We start from the raw sequence: 7,645 nt of genomic DNA, 5'->3' as shown, positions 1-7,645 counted from the left end.
TCAGTTGTTTGGACTTAATCTCAGTTGTTTGGATGTAATCTGATTTCATTGGGTTTAATCTCAGTTGTTTGGTTTTCATCTCAGTTGTTTGGATGTAATCTCAGTTGATTGGGTTTAATCTCAGTTGTTTGGTTTTCATCTCAGTTGTTTGGACTTAATCTCGAATTTTTGGATTTAATCTCAGTAGTTAGGGTTCAATCTCAGTAGATTGTGTTTAATTCCAGTTGTTTGTATTTAATCTCAGTTTTTTGGATTGAATCTCAGTTGTTTGGCTTTAATCTCAGTTTGGATTTAATCTCAGTTGTTTGGATTTAATCTCAGTTGTTTGGCTTTAATGTCAGTTTGGATTGAATCTCAGTTGTTTGGATTTAATCTCAGTTGTTTGGATTTAATATCGGTTTTTTGGATTTAATTTCAGTTTTGTGGTTTTATTACCAGTTTTTAGAGTTTCATCTCAGTTGTTTTGGTTAAATTTCAGTTTGGGTTCAATATCAGTTTGTGTTTGATCTCAGTTGTTTGGGGGATTTCATATCAATTGTTTGGGTTGAATCTCAGTTGTTTGGTTTTAATCTCCTTTTTTTGATTTAATCTCAGTTGTTCGGGTTCAATCTCAGTTGTTTCGGTTTAATATCAGTTGATTGGATTTAATCTCAGTTTGTTTGGATTTTATCTGTTATTTGCTTTTAATCTCAGTTGTTTGGGTTTAACCTCAGTTTGGATTTAATCTCCATTGTTTGGATTAAATCTCAGTTGTTTGGGTTTAATATCAGTTTTTTGGATATAATTTCAGTTTGGTTTTAATGTCAGTTGTTTGCATTTGATATCATTTGCTGGATTTAATCTCAATTTGGGTTTCCTTTCAGTTTGGGTTGAATCTCAGTTGTTTGGGTTCAATCTCAGTTGTTTGGGATTAATCTCAGTTTGGGTTTAATATCAGTTGTTTGGATTTAATCTCAGTTGTATGTATTTAATCTCAGTGGTTTGCTTTTAATATCAGCTGTTTGGATTTAATCTCGGTTGTTTGGATTTAATCTCAGTGATTTGCTTTTAATCTCAGTTGTTTGGGTTTAATCTCCGTTTGGATTCAATCTCAGTTGTTTGGGTTCAATCTCAGTTGTTTGGGTTAAATATCAGTTTTTTGGATTTAATCTCAGTTGTTTGGATTTAATCTCAATTGTTTGGATTTAATCTCAGTTTGTTTGGCTTTAACCGCAGTTGTTTGGGTTTAATCTCAGTTGTTTCGGTTTAATCTCAGTTGTTTGGATTTAATATCAGTTGTTTGGTTTTAATCTCAGTTTTTTGGATTTAATCTCAGTTGTTCGGGTTCAATCTCAGTTATTTCGGTTTAATATCAGTTCTTTGGATTGAATCTCAGTTGTTTGGATTTAATCTCAGTTGTTTGCATTTAAATCATTTGTTTGGATTTAATCTCAACTTGGGTTCACTTTCAGTTTGGTTTGAATCTCAGTTGTTTGGGTTCAATCTCAGTTGTTTGGATTTAATCACAGTAGTTTGGTTTTAATATCAGTTGTTTGGACTTAATCTCAGTTGTTTGGATGTAATCTCAGTTGATTGGGTTTAATCTCAGTTGTTTGGACTTAATCTCGATTTTCTGGATTTAATCTCAGTAGTTTGGGTTCAATCTCAGTAGTTTGTGTTTAATTCCAGTTGTTTGTATTTAATCTCAGTTTTTTGGATTTAATCTCAGTTGTTTAGGTTTAATCTCAGTTTGGATTGAATCTCAGTTGTTTGGATTTAATCTCAGTTGTTTGGATTAATCTCAGGCTTTTGGATTTAATCTCAGTTGTTTGGGTATAATATCCGTTTGGATTTAATCTCTGTTTTTCGGAATTAATCTCAGTTGTTTGGATTTAATGACAGTAGTTTGGTTTTAATATCAGTTGTTTGGACTTAATCTCAGTTGTTTGGATGTAATCTGATTTCATTGGGTTTAATCTCAGTTGTTTGGTTTTCATCTCAGTTGTTTGGATGTAATCTCAGTTGATTGGGTTTAATCTCAGTTGTTTGGTTTTCATCTCAGTTGTTTGGACTTAATCTCGAATTTTTGGATTTAATCTCAGTAGTTAGGGTTCAATCTCAGTAGATTGTGTTTAATTCCAGTTGTTTGTATTTAATCTCAGTTTTTTGGATTGAATCTCAGTTGTTTGGCTTTAATCTCAGTTTGGATTTAATCTCAGTTGTTTGGATTTAATCTCAGTTGTTTGGATTTAATATCGGTTTTTTGGATTTAATTTCAGTTTTGTGGTTTTATTACCAGTTTTTAGAGTTTCATCTCAGTTGTTTTGGTTAAATTTCAGTTTGGGTTCAATATCAGTTTGTGTTTGATCTCAGTTGTTTGGTGGATTTCATATCAATTGTTTGGGTTGAATCTCAGTTGTTTGGTTTTAATCTCCTTTTTTTGATTTAATCTCAGTTGTTCGGGTTCAATCTCAGTTGTTTCGGTTTAATATCAGTTGATTGGATTTAATCTCAGTTTGTTTGGATTTTATCTGTTATTTGCTTTTAATCTCAGTTGTTTGGGTTTAACCTCAGTTTGGATTTAATCTCCATTGTTTGGATTAAATCTCAGTTGTTTGGGTTTAATATCAGTTTTTTGGATATAATTTCAGTTTGGTTTTAATGTCAGTTGTTTGCATTTGATATCATTTGCTGGATTTAATCTCAATTTGGGTTTCCTTTCAGTTTGGGTTGAATCTCAGTTGTTTGGGTTCAATCTCAGTTGTTTGGGATTAATCTCAGTTTGGGTTTAATATCAGTTGTTTGGATGTAATCTCAGTTGATTGGGTTTAATCTCAGTGGTTTGCTTTTAATATCAGCTGTTTGGATTTAATCTCGGTTGTTTGGATTTAATCTCAGTTTGTTTGGATTTAACCTCAGTTGTTTGGATTTAACCTCAATTGTTAGGATTTAATCTCAGTTGTTTGAGTTTAATGTCACTTTGGATTTAATCTCAGTTGTTTGGATTTAATCTCAGTTGTTTGTATTTAATCTCAGTTGTTTGAATTTAGTCTCAGTTTTTTGGATTTAATCTCAATTCTTTGGGTTGAATCTCAGTTTTGATTCAATCTCAGTTGTTTGGATTTAATTTCAGTTCTTTGGGTTTAATCTCAGTTGTTTGGATTTAATATCAGTTTTCTGGATTTAATATCAGTTTTTTGGGTTCCATCTCATTTGTTTTGGTTTAATCTCAGTTTCGGTTCAATATCAGTTTGTGTTTAATCTCAGTTGTTTGGATTTAATCTGAGTTGTTTGGGATTAATCTCAGCTGTTTGGATTGAATCTCAGTTGTTTGCGTTTAATATCAGTTGTTTGGAATTAATATCAGTTTGTTTGGATTTAATCTCAGTGATTTGCTTTTAATCTCAGTTGTTTGGGTTTAATCTCCGTTTGGATTCAATCTCAGTTGTTTGGGTTCAATCTCAGTTGTTTGGGTTAAATATCAGTTTTTTGGATTTAATCTCAGTTGTTTGGATTTAATCTCAGTTGTTTGGATTTAATCTCAGTTTGTTTGGCTTTAACCGCAGTTGTTTGGGTTTAATCTCAGTTGTTTCGGTTTAATCTCAGTTGTTTGGATTTAATATCAGTTGTTTGGTTTTAATCTCAGTTTTTTGGATTTAATCTCAGTTGTTCGGGTTCAATCTCAGTTATTTCGGTTTAATATCAGTTCTTTGGATTGAATCTCAGTTGTTTGGATTTAATCTCAGTTGTTTGCATTTAAATCATTTGTTTGGATTTAATCTCAACTTGGGTTCACTTTCAGTTTGGTTTGAATCTCAGTTGTTTGGGTTCAATCTCAGTTGTTTGGATTTAATATCAGTTGTTTGGTTTTAATCTCAGTTTTTTGGATTTAATCTCAGTTGTTTGGATTTAATCTCAGTTTGTTTGGCTTTAACCGCAGTTGTTTGGGTTTAATACAGTTGTTTCGGTTTAATCTCAGTTGTTTGGATTTAATCTCAGTTGTTTGGGTTTAATCTCAGTTGTTTGGCATTAATGTCAGTTTGGATTGAATCTCAGTTGTTTGGATTTAATCTCAGTTACTTGGATTTAATATCGGTTTTTTGGATTTAATTTCAGTTTTGTGGTTTTAATATCAGTTTTTAGAGTTTCATCTCAGTTGTTTTGGTTTAATTTCAGTTTGGGTTCAATATCAGTTTGTGTTTGATCTCAGTTGTTTGGATTTAATACCAGTTGTTTGGGTTTAATGTCAGTTGTTTGGTTTTAATCTCCGTTTTTTGATTTAATCTCAGTTGTTCGGGTTCAATCTCAGTTGTTTCGGTTTAATATCAGTTGTTTGGATTTAATCTCAGTTTGTTTGGATTTAATCTCAGACTTTTAATCTCAGTTGTTTGGGTTTCATCTCAGTTTGGATTGAATCTCAGTTGTTTGGATTTAATCTCAGTTGTTTGGCTTTAATATCAGTTTTTTGGATATAATTCCAGTTATTTGGGTTTTAATCTCAGTTGTTTGCATTTAATATCATTTGTTTGGATTTAATCTCAATTTGGGTTCACTTTCAGTTTGGGTTGAATCTTAGTTGTTTGGGTTCAATCTCAGTTGTTTGGGTTTAATCTCAGTTTGGATATAATCTCAGCTGTTTGGATTGAATCTCAGTTGTTTGCGTTTAATATCAGTTTGTTTGGGTTGCATCTCAGTTGCTTTGGCTTAATCTCAGTTTGGGTTCAATATCAGTTTGTGTTTAATCTCAGCTGTTTGGATTTAATCTCAGTTGTTTGGATTTAATCTCAGTAGTTTGGGTTTAATATCAGTTGTTTGGACTTAATCTCAGTTGTTTGGATGTAATCTCATTTGATTGGGTTTAATTTCAGTTATTTGGGTTTAATCTCAGTTGTTTGGACTTAATCTCAGTTTTTTGGATTTAATCTCAGTAGTTTGGAATTAAACTCAGTAGTTTGGGTTTAATATCAGTTGTTTGGACTTAATCTCAGTTGTTTGGATGTAAACTGAGTTGATTGTGTTTAATCTCAGTTGCTGGGGTTTAATCTCAGTTGTTTGGACTTAATCTCAGTTTTTTGGATTTAATCTCAGTAGTTTGGGTTCAACCTCAGTAGTTTGGGTTTAATTCCAGTTGTTTGTATTTAATCTCAGTTTTTTTGATTTAATCTCAGTTGTTTGGGTTTAATCTCAGTTTGGATTTAATCTCAGTTTTTTGGATTTAATCTCAGTTGTTTGGGTTTAATCTCAGTTTGGATTTAATCTCAGTAGTTTGGGTTTAATATCAGTTGTTTGGATTTAGTGTCAGTTTGGATTGAATCTCAGTTGTCTGGATTTAATCTCAGTTGTTTCGATTTAATATCGGTTTTTTGGATTTAATTTCAGTTTTGTGGTTTTAATATCTGTTTTTTGAGTTTCATCTCAGTGGTTTTGGTTTAATGTCAGTTTGGGTTCTATATCAGTCTGTGTTTAATCTCAGTTGTTTGGATTTAATCTCAGTTGTTTGGATTTAATCTCAGTTGTTTGGATTAATCTGAGGTTTTTGGATTTATGCTCATTTGTTTGGGTATAATCTCCGTTTGGATTTAATCTCTGTTTTTCGGAATTAATCTCAGTTGTTTGGATTTAATCTCAGTAGTTTGGGTTTAATATCAGTTGTTTGGACTTAATCTCAGTTGTTTGGATGTAATCTGAGTTGATTGTGTTTAATCTCAGTTGTTTGGGTTTAATCTCAGTTGTTTGGACTTAATCTCAGTTTTTTGGATTTAATCGAAGTAGTTTGCGTTCAACCTCAGTAGTTTGGATTTAATTCCAGTTGTTTGTATTTAATCTCAGTTTTGTGGATTTAATCTCAGTTGTTTGGGTTTAATCTCAGTTTGGATTTAATCTCAGTTGTTTGGATTTAATCTCAGTAGTTTGGGTTTAATATCAGTTGTTTGGACTTAATCTCAGTTCTTTGGATGTAATCCGATTTGATTGGGTTTAATTTCAGTTATTTGGGTTTAATCTCAGTTGTTTGGACTTAATCTCAGTTTTTTGGATTTAATCTCAGTAGTTTGGGTTCAATCTCAGTAGTTTGGTTTAATTCCAGTAGTTTGTATTTATTCTCAGTTATTTGGATTTAATCTCAGTTGTTTGGGTTTAATCTCAGTTTGGATTTAATCTCAGTTGTTTGGGTTTAATCTCAGTTGTTGGCTTAATGTCAGTTTGGATTGACTCCCAGTTGTTTCGATTTAATCTCAGTTGTTTGGATTTAATATCGGTTCTTTGGATTTAATTTCAGTTTTGTGGTTTTAATATCAGTTTTTAGATTGTCATCTCAGTGGTTTTGGTTTAATCTCAGTTTGGGTTCAATATCAGTTTGTGTTTAATCTCAGTTGTTTGGATTTAATCTCAGTTGTTTGGATTTAATCTCAGTTGTTTGGATTAATCTCAGGGTTTTGGATTTAATCTCAGGTGTTTGGGTATAATCTCCGTTTGGATTAAATCTCTTTTTTTCGGAATTAATCTCAGTTGTTTCGATTTAATCTCAGTAGTTTGGGTTTAATATCAGTTGTTTGGACTTAATCTCAGTTGTTTGGTTGTAATCTGATTTGATTGGATTTAATCTCAGTAGTTTGGGTTTAATCTCAGTTGTTTGGACTTAATCTCAGTTTTTTGGATTTAATCTCAATAGTTCGGGTTCAATCTCAGTAGTTTGGGTTTAATTCCAGTTGTTTGTATTTATTCTCAGTTTTTTGGATTTAATCTCAGTTGTTTGGGTTTAATCTCAGTTTGGATTTAATCTCAGTTGTTTGGATTTAAGCTCAGTTGTTTGGATTTACTGTCAGTTTGGATTGAATCTCAGTTGTCTGGATTTAATCTCAGTTGTTTCGATTTAAAATCGGTTTTTCGGATTTAATTTCAGTTTTGTGGTTTTAAAATCAGTTTTTTGAGTTTCATCTCAGTGGTTTTGGTTTAATCTCAGTTTGGGTTCAATATCAGTTTGTGTTTAATCTCAGTTGTTTAGATTTAATCTCAGTTGTTTGGATTTAATCTCAGTTGTTTGGGTTTAATCTCAGTTTGGATTTAATCTCAGTTGTTTGGATTTAATCTCAGTAGTTTGGGTTTAATATCAGTTGTTTGGACTTAATCTCAGTTGTTTGGATGTAATCTGATTTGATTGGGTTTAATTTCAGTTATTTGGGTTTAATCTCAGTTGTTTGGACTTAATCTCAGTTTTTTGGATTTAATCTCAGTAGTTTGGGTTCAATGTCAGTAGTTTGCGTTTAATACCAGTTGTTTGTATTTGTTCTCAGTTTTTTGGATTTAATCTCAGTTGTTTGGGTTTAATCTCAGTTTGGATTTAATCTCAGTTGTTTGGATTTAAGCTCAGTAGTTTGGGTTTAATATCAGTTGTTTGGACTTAATCTCAGTTGTTTGGATGTAAACTGAGTTGATTGTGTTTAATCTCAGTTGTTTGGGTTTAATCTCAGTTGTTTGGACTTAATCTCAGTTTTTTGGATTTAATCTCAGTAGTTTGGGTTCAACCTCAGTAGTTTGGGTTTAATTCCAGTTGTTTGTATTTAATCTCAGTTTTTTGGATTTAATCTCAGTTGTTTGGATTTAAACTCAGTTGTTTGGATTTAGTGTCAGTTTGGATTGAACCTCAGTTGTCTGGATTTAATCTCAG

This window comes from Mustelus asterias, unplaced genomic scaffold, assembly GCF_964213995.1.
Source record: "Mustelus asterias unplaced genomic scaffold, sMusAst1.hap1.1 HAP1_SCAFFOLD_64, whole genome shotgun sequence".
In the NCBI taxonomy this organism is placed as follows: Eukaryota; Metazoa; Chordata; class Chondrichthyes; order Carcharhiniformes; family Triakidae; genus Mustelus; species Mustelus asterias.
The sequence above is the reverse complement of the archived record's forward strand: the minus strand, read 5'-3'. Positions refer to the sequence as shown.